This window comes from Tenrec ecaudatus, chromosome X (assembly GCF_050624435.1).
Source record: "Tenrec ecaudatus isolate mTenEca1 chromosome X, mTenEca1.hap1, whole genome shotgun sequence".
Taxonomy (NCBI): Eukaryota; Metazoa; Chordata; class Mammalia; order Afrosoricida; family Tenrecidae; genus Tenrec; species Tenrec ecaudatus.
Genome location: NC_134548.1, coordinates 130,772,595 through 130,786,921, shown reverse-complemented (window position 1 = coordinate 130,786,921; position 14,327 = coordinate 130,772,595). Strand labels below are relative to the sequence as shown.

Here is a 14,327-nt window from a genome sequence, read left to right as displayed (position 1 = left end):
CAGTTTCTGGAGAAGGATATGGTGTTTGGTAAAGTAGAGGGGCAGCGAAAGAGAGGAAGGCCCTCAATGAGATGTTTGACATAGTGGCTGCAACAATGGTCTTAGACAACAACTGTGAGGATTTCCTTCTGTTAGACAGAAGGGTGGATTGAATCAGAACTAATTAGATGGCACTCCACAGCAACATGCTTTCAGCAGTAACTGCCACATCTTTTTCCTGGGAAGCTGGTGGGTTTGAATCTTACACCTCTTTTTGGTTAACAGCCTAACAACCTCAACACCAGGAATCCTTTGTTAAAGATTGCAACGTAGCTCCATGATTGTAGCTTAACTTAAAAGATTGTAGCTATAAAACCCTGAAAATCAAAAATGATCTATAACAAAGGGTCCCTGACTCCTTGGCTGTTTTACTCCTTGGCTGTTTTTTCAGTCAGAAAATGCTGGAGGGAGAGCTCTTGAAGCCAGATTGGTATATACCACAAGAGACATACTAAGTTCTTACACCAGGCCCACCCACCTAGTGCCCCAATGCCCAATGGGCCCTATTCCAACTTGAACTTTCTTACACCTCACCTAAAAGCCAGTGGGATGGATATGAATTTCAATTGTGTTCCTCTTTTGGGTGGTGGCACTTACTAACCACAAGGTCAGTATTTCAAACTCAGCAGGCACTTGTTGCATGGGAGAAAAAGGAAGCTGTCTGGTCCCTTAAAGATTTACAGCCTCAGAAACCAGAGAGACTGATTTGATGGCAGTAGGTTTGGTTTTTGGAAAGTTCACATCTCTGATTTAAGTTTATTAACAGATGATAGAGAACTAGATCCTCTGAAATATGAAGATAGCTACTTGATAGCCTTTTTCCTTTGGGAAGCATAATCACCGTACTCACACGTGAGGGGGTGGCAAAAACCATTCCCGGATAAAAATTCCTTTGCCTTATCATTTAATCTTTCCATGAATTTTTGGAAGCCTCATCTTCTGGGTAAGGCCACCAGGCTGCACTTGGCCACTGACCTAAAGGTGGAGAGTCTGAACCCACATGGTGGTAGCCCTGAAAAAAATGCTTTGTCATATTCTTCCTCAAAAATGACAAGCAAGACCAGGTGTACAGGGCAGTTTGATCTGTAACACTTGGGGTTGTCATGAATTGAGAATGGACTCCACAACAATGTGATTTTATCTGGTGTTTCTTGCTGCTAAGGCCAAAAGAGCCCTGGTGGAATAGTGGGTAATGTGTTGGCTTGGTAACTACAAGGTCAGCATTTCAAACTCACCAACCACTCTGTAGGAGAAAGATGAAGTTTTCTGTGCCGGTAAAGATTTGTCATCTCGGCAGCCCACGGGGGGCAATTCTACTGTGCCCTCTGGCATCACTATGAGTTGGTCAGCAGCCCAACTCAGAACCACTTTGCTACCAGGGCACCTAGATGTTAAAAAGGATGTGATAAATACCTGGCAGGAGGTTTCCATTATACAGCTGTGTGAAGGCCAGGACACTTAGTTTGTGACAGGAGACCAATGCAGGAGAGGATATTGCTCATGATACCATGTGTGTTTGGTTAAAAGAAATGCAAACACGACTCTATTTGCCTCCATGTGCATTAAACATGGAAGTCTGCACAATTGAATCTGGTTGTCACTATAAGAAGTATTGGAATGAATACTGGAGAAGCTTGGACGTGAGCCTAGGACAATCATAATGGACGATGTCTTTGAATGGAAGACACTATGCAGAAAGGTCCTAAGTCTGTAATTTTCCGTGGCAGTTAAACAAACAAACAAAAAGAACTGTGTGTGCGATTATGTATGTACATGCATCAGAGTACATCCTGCAGCCAAACCTTAACATAGACCTTTACATTAGCAGCTGATAAACAAATGTCCCTGGCAGTTCATCGTTTGGGTGGCACCACTCAACTCTTTATGCTGCTTGACCACCAACTCCAGGCAGCAATCAGGGATCCTGAAAATGAGCTGTCTTCTGACCTGGTCAGTGGTAATGAAGGATTCCTGCTCGCACAACCACGGCTATCTCTCTCGCTCTGGGACTGGGCTGCTTAGTCCTTGTCCTGCATGAGTTGGCCCATGAGCCCCAGAAGACTCAAGAAGGGAATGATATGTGAGGAAATCAAGATACTCATCTCTACTCAAGCCAAGATTAAATTTCTTGTGAAAGCTAAACATCATAACCAAGAAGACATACTGTATATACTCGTGTATAAGCCGAGTTTTTCAGCATGTTAAAAAATTATTTATTTAGATAAATGTTTCAAATCATTTTATTGGGGGCTCGCACAACTTTTATCACAATCCATCTATCCATCCATTGTGTCAACCACTTTTGTACATTTGCTTCCCTCATCAATCTCAAAACATTTGCTTTCTACTTGAGCCTATCTATCAGCTCCTCATTTCCCCACTCCCCACTCCCCCCTCCACCATGAACCCTTGATAATTTATGAATTATTATTATTTTGTCATATCTTACACCGTCCGACATTGCCCTTCACCCACTTCTCTGCTGTCCATCCCCCAGGGAGGAGGTTATATGTAGATCCTTGTAATCTGTTCCCCCTTTCTCCTTCACCTTCCCTCCACCCTCCCGGTATCGCCACTCTCACCACTGGTCCTGAGGGGTTCATCTGTCCTGGATTCCCTGTGCTTCCAGTTTCTATCTGTACCACTGTACATCGTCTGGTCTGGCTGGATTTGTAAAGTAGAATTGGGATCATGATAGTGGGAGGGAGGAAGCATTCAAGAACTAGAGGAAAGTTGTACGTTTCATCATTGCTACATGGCATCGCTCTTCTCCCTGCGGCCCTTCTGCAAGGGGATGTCCAATTTCCCACAGATGGACCCTGGGTGCCCACTCTACACTCCCGTTCATTCACAATGATATGATTTTTTTTGTTCTTTGATGCCTGATACCTGATCCCTTCGACGCCTCTTGATTTCACAGATTGGTGTGCTTCTTCCATGTGGGCTTTGCTGTTTCTCAGTGAGATGGTCACTTGTTTATCTCCCATCCCATAGGACCCCAGACTCTATATCTTTTGATTGCCGGTGAGGTAGTTAGTTTATTGTGCCAACCTGGCAGATAAACACATGGGTTAATTGAAGGGCAGAGAGATAAATGGCTCAGTAAGCCTCGCCTTTCTAGTTCTCAGGTCTCTTGCTTTGTGATGTTTGGACCAGGGTGCAGTTGCCTTAGCCAGTTCCCTGCTGTAGCTGGCAATGGTCACTTCCTGCAACTATCCCTGAGGAGAAGCCACATGGACCTACCCCAATGCAGCCCTGGGTGATGGAGCACCCGTGTGGAGACCCCTGCCAGTGCTGAGATGTTTACACATTCACTGACTTGGCTTTCCTCCTGCAGTCGGCATCATTATGTCTATTTTGTGAGATGGATGAGGCTTTGTGGGTTGGTGTTGGACATATGGACTTGTGGGCTTGTGGGCTTGGGTAACACTGGGTTGGGATATTTTCTTGATGCACACTTACCCTTTATATAAAACTTATATAAAACTTTCTCTTATACATGAGTTTCTGTAGATTTGTTTCTCTAAAGTACCCAGACATGATGGTCCTGGGAGTGGTGTACTAGAGAAACAAATCATAAGATGGAGAGTAGATGTTTGTTTGACCTCTCTCTCATGGTAGTTTTTCTTGTCTAGCCAGAGATCAGATAAAGCCATGGTATTTACTCGGTTGTTTTATGGGGAAAATATGGCAAGTAGGAAAATACAAAGTTCGTAAGCCCACTTGCCTTGAGCCATTAAAATGTGATCTTTAGCTGGGTTTAGGCCACGTCTGCAAAGAAAGCTATGCAAAGAAAGATGCCCCACCCCGTGCTTAGGCGCACTCAGGAACCAATGGTCTTTGTCAGAAACTGGGAAAAATCTGGAAACATGAAGAAAAATCCTTTCTGGGACTGACTGTTAAAGGGAGCCTGAGAGCAGGTTGATCTACTTGTTGAGTGGAAGTGGGAGAAATGCACCAATAAAGAGACGGGTTGAGTTTGGCCACTGACACCTGTGGACTTGGTTTACAGGAAAAAGAAGAGAAGATGAGAGCGGGTTGACTGGTTTAAGGTTCATGACTTAGCACTAGAGGGGTAGGCTTGTTGAGTACTGGTGAGAGCTCATGGTCTAAAATCAAGGTGACCAATGGGCACCCTGAGGAGGCTGAGTGAGGCAGCCCACATTGAGTTGACCAGAACCCGACCAGATGGAGATTTTTGAGCCTGTGAACTGGTGCATATTGTTGCTGACTGCATGCATGGCCTGTCCGGATTTGACTTTGGTTATGGATGCAGACTTCATAAGGTTCCAACTGGAATGAAGACTCTTCGGGTCGAAAAATCTGATTGGCTGGTCCCTCTTTCTCTGTGGAAACACAGTCAACACCTTCCCCCTGTGTGGGTTAGTGCCCGGTTTCCCTGGCTACCCATGTCTCCCATCCCCCTTTTTAGTGGGCTGCCATATGTATCCCATATGTATCCCTGAGATCAGTCAGGCCCCTTGCAGCACATTTTTAATGCAGTTTTGGTGGTAAAATTAGGTGCCTCCGCTGATATCTGGGTTGGCTTATACTCGAGTATATATGGTATGTGAATAAAAATATGGATAACTGTTAAAATGGAATTCTGACATGAATCTTATAGCTATACCAATAGATAAAAGAACACATATGCATAGATTCACTCATACTATCATTCATGTATATAACTCACTTCAGTCACTGCCATCAAGTCAAGTCTGACTCACAGCCATCAGCACCATGTAGGACGGGGTAGAACTGCCCCTGTTGGTGTCCTAGACTCTTACTCTCTGTAGGAACAGAAAGTCTCCGCTTTCTCCCTCAAACAGCTGGCCTCACATATAGCAACCCCATGCGTAACTATTGCGCCACCCGGGGCTTCTCTAGGACTATAGGACTAGAAAGTCGATTCTTTCTTTAATGAGCAGCTGTTGGTTGCAAACTGCCGACCTTGTGGTTAGTAGCCCAACTCATAATCATTATGCCACCAGGGCTCCATTTCCATGATGTAAACTAACCTTAAGGTTGACAGTTGAAATCCACTTAGGAAAGCCACAGAAGAAAAGGCCTAGCCATCTGGTTCCATAAAAATTAAACCTAGGACACTGTTTGGGAGGTCTCTTTGAAATGGTTGAAATTTGTTTGAGACAAGTTCACATCGATCAGCCTGCTCTTAAGAATTCCGAGTTGTCACCTCTACTTTGCTCCCACCCATACCACGAATCTTGTGACTATATGTAGTTGACACCTTATGACAGGTTTCAATTCTAATAATTTCATCGTACATCACTTCTGACATAAGTCAAATACCTCATTTTTTCCTTTTCTTTGCATCTTATTTTTAGTATATACAAATTCAACTATGTGGGTTGGAAACATTACTATAATTTTATATATACACGCATAAATACATATACACATATGGGAACATACACAAATGGTACAAATTCACTTCATATTGGGGCTTATTGCAGATGTATCTTGTCATTGCGAGTGATCCTCTTGCGTTTTTTTGTTATACCGTATATACTCGAGTATAAGCCGACCTGAATATCAACCGAGGCACCTAAATTTACCACAAAAACTGCAACATGTGTTGAAAAACTCAGCTTACACATGAATATATATGGTATGTTCTTCTGTTTTTCAGGATATGAAACCCAGATTTTGAACCTACAGAGACAGTGAGTACTGTAAGGGTTTCTGGGGGGAAAGAATAGGGTGTGGGGGGTAAAAGGGAGCTGATGTCAAGGAGTTCAAGAAGGAAAAGGAAAAGAAGGTTTTGAGAATGATTGTGGGAGCTATTGTACAATAGCTATTGTACAGTACTGCTTGGTATGCTTGAACTATGAAATGATCGGATGTGAGTATTAGCTCCCAATAGAATGCTTATTAAAAAAAAACCTACTTCAATGAAGATGAGTTGGAAGAGAGAGGTATTTCCTTGGTTGTGGTAATAATTCCGGTTGTGGAAGGCTCTGGATCATTCCTGGGGATGGGGGTGGCCTTTCTAGTCAGAAATTCAGTACAGTTGTCTGCAGGGTACTTTCTTTTTTTCTGCATCTATTTCATGGTAACGTTGCACTGCTTCTTGAATCTAAAAGATATCATGTTTTCAGGAAACTGAAGCCCCTTATATAAAATGAACTTTTTAATGGGAGTTTTTTTTAAACATTAAATCATAAAGTTGGATATATGCAAGTGAACATATGAATGATTGACAAAAGCAACTCACACCCTATAACATTGTATACAATACATATTACTGATGACAATGCATACCCCCCACCCCCCAAAAAGGTGGTTCATGTAAAGTGAATGTCTTAATTGGGGACTATAGGTCACCTTTGTCTCTGGCTTCTTCTACCCTAGCATGTTTCTGAGGTTCATCCATATTCTAACATGGATCAATGGCTTCATTCCGTTATTACAGATAAGCCACATTTTCCTGATATTGGCTGTTCTGAACACTTATACAAGCTTTGGTTTCAATTCTGAGGTCTCTTCCTGATGATAATAGGACATGTGCCAAAGGCATTTACAAAAACAGGACTAACATTCCAAATAGGGAAAACCTTTTGGCCTAAACCCTGCTGTCTGTTCTCCCTGAGTGTTTTTATTAACCCTACAAATTATCATGGGAAACTAATTAATAATTAGCAAGTCAATTGATGAATTGCATGATTTGACCAATAACAATTTCATGCAGTAAGCTTTTAATTCAAACCAGTTTCTCCAATGAAGAATTTGTTAAAAAAAAAAATTAGCCTCCCAAAAATCCTCTGGGAAGTTGGGTCCATGAATCAGATTCTACTTTTTTTGGAATATCCTGTGGAGAATGCCGGTGATTTGCACAACATGTGGACTCATCTTTGATTTCTAGACTCTGCTGTGGGCTCCCCTGGGTTCCTGGGTCCTTCCAGAGACTGGCCGGACAGTTTTGAGCTCATTGCTGAGGTAAATTGAGGCAGATCAATGGCCCTGCCTCCACAGCTACCACAGTTGAACGATAGCCCAGGCACCTACAGCCCTGGACCCTCCAAAGTCCAGGAGGTGTTTTTCCTGAGGCTTGCACTAGTCCCGCCCAGGCATAGTAGCCACCAGGGGCTGAATCCTGGCTTTCTGTACCCAACCTGCTGTGCCGTCTGCCTTATCTTGGCTCCCCTCCCTTGCTTTTTGGGTAAGTCTGAGATTAGAACAATACTTACCCCATGACTCCGTCACAACTCTGGATTTCGAACCCTGTATTTAGTTGAACTCGGTATTTAGTTGACCCTGACTTCCTCTAATCCAAAGTCTCTCCAGGAAGCAATGAATGGGTTCTTGGGCATTGGAAACAATTTCTGCTTGATGGCAGTATTGAGCAAGAAATACCAGTGCACTCTTTCTTCCTCAGCCTTAACACTCAGCCCCGTTGGCTGTGGAAAAAGTGTCAATGTCCAACTTTCCTAAGGCATGGCACATCACCATGTTGTACATTTGAGTGGGGGAAGGGGGCTCTGCAATACAGTAAGTTATTTAAGATGGCTCTTCTAGCTATAGTCTTTGTTTCTCCCACAAAAATCACCTTTGTTTTCCTGGCGGGTCTGCAGAAGAAGGTCAGAGAAGGTATTGGTTGGATGTCAGGATTCAGCTGTGCCCGGCTGTTACCAGGGTTAAGTGTGATTGCCATCCTGCTGGCTATACAACAGTAAGTCTCAAAAGCAGTTATTTACTTCTGGTTTTACTATCAGCAAATGAGAAGAGCCTCTTTTAGGCCCCGAGATTCCTGTAAAGTGCACTTCCTTGATCCAGGAGAGAACTTTAACACCTGGAGAGTAGCAGCAGCAGTGGAACCAGGAGGCAGAGCATGAGACAGAGCAATGGACTTCCTGGTCCACAGAGCAAGTAAAACTGAGTGCTCCAGAGCAGGTGGCTGGGTGACTCTGGGTGTTTAGGTTTGCTGACCCATATGGAGCTGGAGCCAAGTGCCTTTAGGTTGAGCTTTATTTTCGTAGTGTGCCCTTTGAACATTTACTGGCAGCTCTGAGAGAGCTCTGAAATACTGATCAGGGCAGAGGACAGACCAAGAAGCTGAGGGCCAGAGATAGAGGCCTGCCTGTGGGCATGGAAGAGAAGAAACTCTCCTCACTGAGAATCTTGAGCATTTCTCACTTTAATTGTAACCTGCTAACTTCCCTAATAAGCTCTGTAATTGTGAGCACTGTCTGTGAGTTCTTGTGAATGGCCATTGAATTAGTGTAATGAAGGGGATGGCTATTGAATGAGAGTGGGATGTCTGACTGATGTCTTAGCAGTCCGTCTTTGGGAACAGGAGGAGGTCAGAAATGGCCCTGACAGCATTTGAGTCTCTCAAGTCCTGGCCTTTTCATTAGATGTCCTTCCTTCCAGAAGAGATGATGGATTCCCCAGTTGGCAACTTAAGAGGAGACATACTTAAAGCTATAACTATGGTGTTCCAGCTTGGTCAAGACTGCAGGAGATAGATTACATCACCACACAGAGTTCTTATACCTCTTCACAAACCCAGTTGGATATCTATTTCTACTTTGTTCCCTTTTTAAACCTATAATTCAGGAATGCTGCCAAGAACCAGATTTGAGAGAATCAGATCGTCTGAAATAAAATGAATCTTTCAAGATATTCTTGCTTTAGGTAAATGCAGTAGTAAACTTGGGCCACTGGTAATGACTCCATGGAAATGAATGGCTCCTGCTGCTGCCCCAGTGGGCTACTCTTTTTGTAGGGGGAACCCTAGTAGTGTAGTGGGCTGCTAACTGCAAGGTCACCAGTTCAGAACAACCAGCTGCTCCTTGGGAGAAATACGTGGTTCTCTACTTCTGTGAAAAGTTAGTCTTAGAAACCCACAGAGGTAGTTCTGTGTTGTCATAGAGACTGCCTATGAGTTGGAATCAACTCGATGGCAGTGAGTTTGGTTGGTTTGTTTGCTCATTTATTTATGTGTGTGTCCAAAGGTCATCAGACATTCCAACAGCTGGAGATAATAGAAATTGATAAGATAGGGTGTGGAGTCTTCTAAAAGGATAGAGATCATTTTTTGACAACCCCTCACAAAAATATTCTAATCTTTGCTGGTTACATTGTTATAACTTGCATGTTGCTCCAATGCTGGATGCTATGACACTGGTATTTCAAATACCAGCAAGATTAAACAAGTTAGATAGGTTTCAACAAAATTTTCTTACTAAGAGCAGGAAGAAGGAAGAGATGGGCCACGCCTGCAAGGTTAGCCACTGAGCAACAAGCAGCAGAACACGGTCTGGTCTTGTGAAGACAAACCCCTCAGGCTGGAAGACACTCAAGGGACAGACGGCTGCAGAAGAGCTGCCTCCTCAAAGTGGAGTCGACCTTTGGATGAAGCAACGCTTTCCGGACCTTCAGCCACGGAGGAGGGACGACTCAAAGTGAGAAACAGCTACAGACAGGCAATGAGCATTGGAACACAAAATGTACACAGTATGACCCTAGGAAAGTCATGACAAATGAAATAGAACACATTAAGACTGATATTCTAATTAGTTGTGAACTGAAATGAACAGATCTTGATCATTTTTAGTTGGAAAATCATGTGGACAATCTACCTACCATAGAATAAAACACTGCCTTGTCCTGCCCCATCCTCACAATTGTTAGGTTTGGGCCCATTGTTGCAGCCACTGTGTCAATCCATGTCTTTGACAGCCTTCCTCTTTTTCAAATTAAAAGAATATCGATTTGAGTTTTTTTTCAAACAGCTAGGTTGGCTGTATTTATTACAGCAGGAATAAAACCTAATTCAATACTTTACTATAAAACATGTTCACTGACTACTATGGAATGAAACCAGGAACCAATGAAACCAACGTCTTTTCAAAAATGTACAAATTAGGGAAATAAAACAATACCGTCTAAATAACCAATCGGTCGTAGATGCACAAAGAGGGAAGTAGACTTTTGTAAGGAACATCCAACCTATGGGATACTGCGGAAACCATAGCTGGAAACACATTCAGACACCAAAAAGCTCTTTCATGAAGAACCTAATTTTACAACTTGAGCAGCCCGAAAAAGAAGAGCAAACAAGGCCTAAACCTCCTAGAACCCTCAAAAATAAAAATCACTGGCCATCGAGTGAATTCCAACTCACAGGGACCCAACAGGACAGGGTATAACTACTAGCCCCTATGAGTTTCCAAGACTGTAACTCTTTTTTGTTTAACAGTTTTATTGTTACACAATCCACATATCATGCAGTTCAATAGTTCAATCAAGTCAAGAAGCATTGTATAATCATTAACAATCAATTTTCTAACATATTCTCTTTACCCACCCCCCAGGGTTACATTGCTTTTAAAATGAGTTGTGTAATCAGAAGCAGTTCTAGCACTCTCCCCCCTCCTTCATATATTGCATTTGCTCTCCAAACCCCCTCACCCTCCCTGTCTCCCACCCCAATCCTACATCCTCTATAAGCCCTTGTATCAGTTATTATCCCTGTGCAGCTACTCCTTTTGTGCTGTGCAACCTGGAGGAACCAATAAAGGACAAAAATAAATAACATTCTAAGGACAAAATAATAATAATAATAATATAAAGATAAAGCTCAATAAATGAGTAATAAAGAAAAGACCACCTTCAGTAACTTTTTATAGGACTAGAAAGCATCATCTTTGTCCCGAGGAGCAGCTGGTGGCTTTGAACTGTCAACTTTGCTGGTAGCAGCGCAACACCTAAACACTACCCTGCCAGGGCTCTAATATAGAGACTAGAAAAGCAATGCGGAGAATCAAAGATCCCACCAGGTAGTTCTCTGAGAGAATCTACAAAATGACTAAAGTTTAAGTCAGAATACACAGGAAATAAAGTTGCAAAATGCTAAAATCAGAATTTCTATGTGGGTATATTACTAGAGACCTAACTGAATTGAAAGAGATTTTAAAGGAATACTCTGAAAATTTGACAACTTGGATGAAATGGGGCAAATTCCTAGAAGCACAAAAGAAAACCAAAACTGATTCAAAGAGAAATAGAAACTCAAAACAGATCTATCACACAAAATTGAAGCAGGAATAACAAACATCTCCAAGAAGGCATGTTTTATCCTGATAGCAAAGCCAGGTAAAAACATGACAAGAAAAGAAAGTACAGACTAATAACCTTTGCAGCGACAGATGTAAAAGCCCCGAAGGAGTAGTACCGAACAGAATCCAGAGCATATTACAAGGAAGGCAGATCAGAACAAATTGGAATTTATCTCAGGAAAGCAAAGGTGGTTCGACGTGCGAATGCCTCTGAATAGTATACTTTTCATGGTGTGTTTCATAGTACGTGAATGTTACTTCATTTATAAAAAGAAATGTTCTAAATGGGAAATTAATAGAGTATGTGAACACATGTCCACAAAAAAAGAAGAGACCAAGACATACAAGAATTCAGTACTTGATCCCAGCAATCTGTCCCGAATCACAAACAGTCGTGATCTCATAGCTTCCATCGCAGTGAGCCCCCTTGGGGGGTTCTCAGCCTGTAACTGCTTACAGGAGGCGGAAGCCAGGCTTTCTCCCCAGGAGCTGTTGGTGGTTTCCTTTGGAGTCCATCTGAGCAGCATGCCTGCTGCTTCCTGCCCAGTTTTGGGTGTGTCCGCTGTAGTCCCAAATCATCACTTCCTATTGTCTTGCAAAGATCTGCCCTACTCAACCATTGGACACCAGTGGGAGAGGCCTAGAACTGGGCATACTCATACACAAGACCCTGAGCTGGGTGGGAGGTACATCTGGGCTCCCAAACTAGGCCCAAGCTCATGACATTACACAATCAGGCTTAATTCAGTCAATGAGGTCAACCAGTACCTTCAAGCACACCTCCCCAGCCAGAGGTGTTAAAGGCCAGCTGTAGGAAAGATGATCTCTCTCTTTTGCTCTGGATCTTGTGGCAGGTCGGATGGTGGGGGCCTGGGCATGTCCCCTCAGGGCTAACCCTTGGCCCACATGCTAGGCTCTTCCTCACTTGCTCTCTTGACAGCCCCTTTTGGCTGGCCAGTAGTCTCTTTTGTTCTGCTCTTGCTCAGGCACATGATGTAAGGAGGGCTTCTAGCATGGGGGGTACACACGCCTGCGTGCCCACTCAGAGCCTGCTCCAGAGCCTACTTGTGCTCGGCCTCTGGGGATTCCCTAATTCCACATGTTTAGGTGCTCTTTTCCATGTGGTTTTTCGTGCCCATTTGGGAACCCCAATGTGACATCCATGCAGCTTGGCATGCTTTCCAGAAACAGCGTGTACCCCCTTGAGACTGTAAAACCCCAAACTTCTCCTTCCCTTCATTAAAACACATTTGGATTATAAAGTGTGCTTTAGCATGAATTCTTTCAGTGTGCAAAGCAAAGAACCAGAAACCTAACAGCTCTGTGGAAGAAAGATGAGGCTTTGAACTCCTGGAAAGAGTTACAATCTCAAAACAGCCAAGGGCTGTTCTACCCTGTCCTATAGGCTGGCTTTAGGACTCCATGGCCGTGAGGACCACGTTGGACTTGGGACAATTGGCCCTGGTCACACAGGTCCCATCATCCCACTGACAATCACTACTAGCAAGGGACCCTGCTGGTAGCATTTCAATACTAAGAGTCCCCCTGTGGAAGGAATTTTGGGTCAGGTTGGTCCTTAGCACTTGGCTCTTTGCAACTTTTCAGCAAATTCCAGAGAGGAGTTCAGCCCAACTCTGCTCAGTGGATGCTCACCTCTTCTCCCCAGTCCTCCGAAGCCAGAAACTGCCATGCCTTTCCAAGAGGAGTCCAGGGTCTAAGGACCAAGTTCCAGGTAGTTGTGGAAGGAAACAGGGCCAATAAAAAGTAAAAATAAGCGAGAAATATTGAAACCTAGAGCATATACAGGATGGGTGCAGAGGGAGGCCAACTGACCAGTCTTTACATTATACCATCGTTCCCTCCATCCTTTACAATATACTGTATGATAGCAGGGCTGTTCTTCCTCAAATGTGGCCAGAGGGGATCTGCCACAGGCTTAGTCCAAACAGGCACTCAGCAGGGTCATTTTGGGCTCCCACTGTCCCCCATAGCCTTCTAAAAAATTGGCTGTTCACAATTTGAGCTTTAATACCCTTCCCTCCAACATATTTGGACTTTGGTCTTTTTCATCTTTGTATCACGTAGAGTGGTGTGCTTCTTCCATGTCTACATTGTGACCACCTCACTTACATGGCTGCTTGTTTGAATATAAGCCTGTAAGACACTATTCCAATTGATGAGGCTGATGGTTTTGAACTGCTAACCTTGCAGTGTCAGCAGACCAAGCTTCTGATATTTTATCTTGAAAATACCAGCTGTTGAAAGCCCCATGGAGCAAGCACATTTCTGCTTTGAGGGGCCTAGGATCACCATGAGTCAGAATCCGCGAAAGAACTAGTTTGGACTCTTGGTATCTTTCCAAGAAAGGATAGAGGAAGAGAGAGGGAGAGATTTTTGTTGCCCATTGGAAAAGGAGCACTTGCCTAATTTCATTTTAGGTGAAAGTAAATCTTCACAAGCACCAACAGGGACAGAACAAGGACTCCTGCCCTGTCTGCTAAGGGGACAAACAAAGGACCCTGTGTGGGAACTGGCATGGTCAATACCTTCACCTTGAAGCCAGACCCCAGTGACATGCTGGCACAGGACTGTACTTGAAGATAATTCTGGGACATGCTGACCCAAAGCAGCATCCCAGATAAAACTGAAACCCAAGGACCAACTGAGTAATTAATTAGAAAGTTGCTTGACCATCAGCAGAGCAGAAACACCCGTCCTTTAAAGTGCTGTATAAAAACCAGAATCATTTCCTGAGAGTATCCTCATCTTCATTCATGAGATGGGACCCGCTTTACCCCAACTGTGAGAGTCTTCTGAAACGACTCCATGCTTTTATACAGTGGTGGCTTACCTGTCTGCTGCTGTGTAAGTGTGTGTGAGCTCAGCTTATCTCTGGACCCAAACAACCACACAGGTTGGGAGCTGGTTAGTTCTGTGGACGACAGCCCGGGAACTGAACTTCACTCACGCCTCCGTGCGACCACCCTTCACAGAGCTGGGGGCACTCGCGTCACAATCTTCCGCGTATATTAGTGTTCGGTTTGGGGACAGATTCTCCCCGTTCTCACTTGTCTGACAGAATTTAAATGACGCGCGCACAATTGTAAGTCCAAGTAAACTCTAAGGAGCGAAAAGGAAGTTTTGGATAGTGGAGGTTCAGACACTACACACCATCTCTGGAGAGCTTGCAGGGGAGCACAGGGAGAC

The 14,327-nt window shown here is 43.7% G+C and overlaps 1 long non-coding RNA gene across 18 annotated transcripts in view; it reads left to right on the top strand.

The window, feature by feature from the left end:
- LOC142434924 (uncharacterized) overlaps positions 1 to 14,327 on the top strand; it is a 76,444-nt gene that overhangs the window by 50,586 nt on the left and 11,531 nt on the right. For all 18 annotated transcript variants that reach the window (XR_012781192.1, XR_012781190.1, XR_012781186.1 and 15 more), the window contains one exon: positions 5,690 to 5,723. This is a non-coding gene — a long non-coding RNA (uncharacterized LOC142434924). The remainder of the gene's footprint in view (positions 1 to 5,689; positions 5,724 to 14,327) is intronic.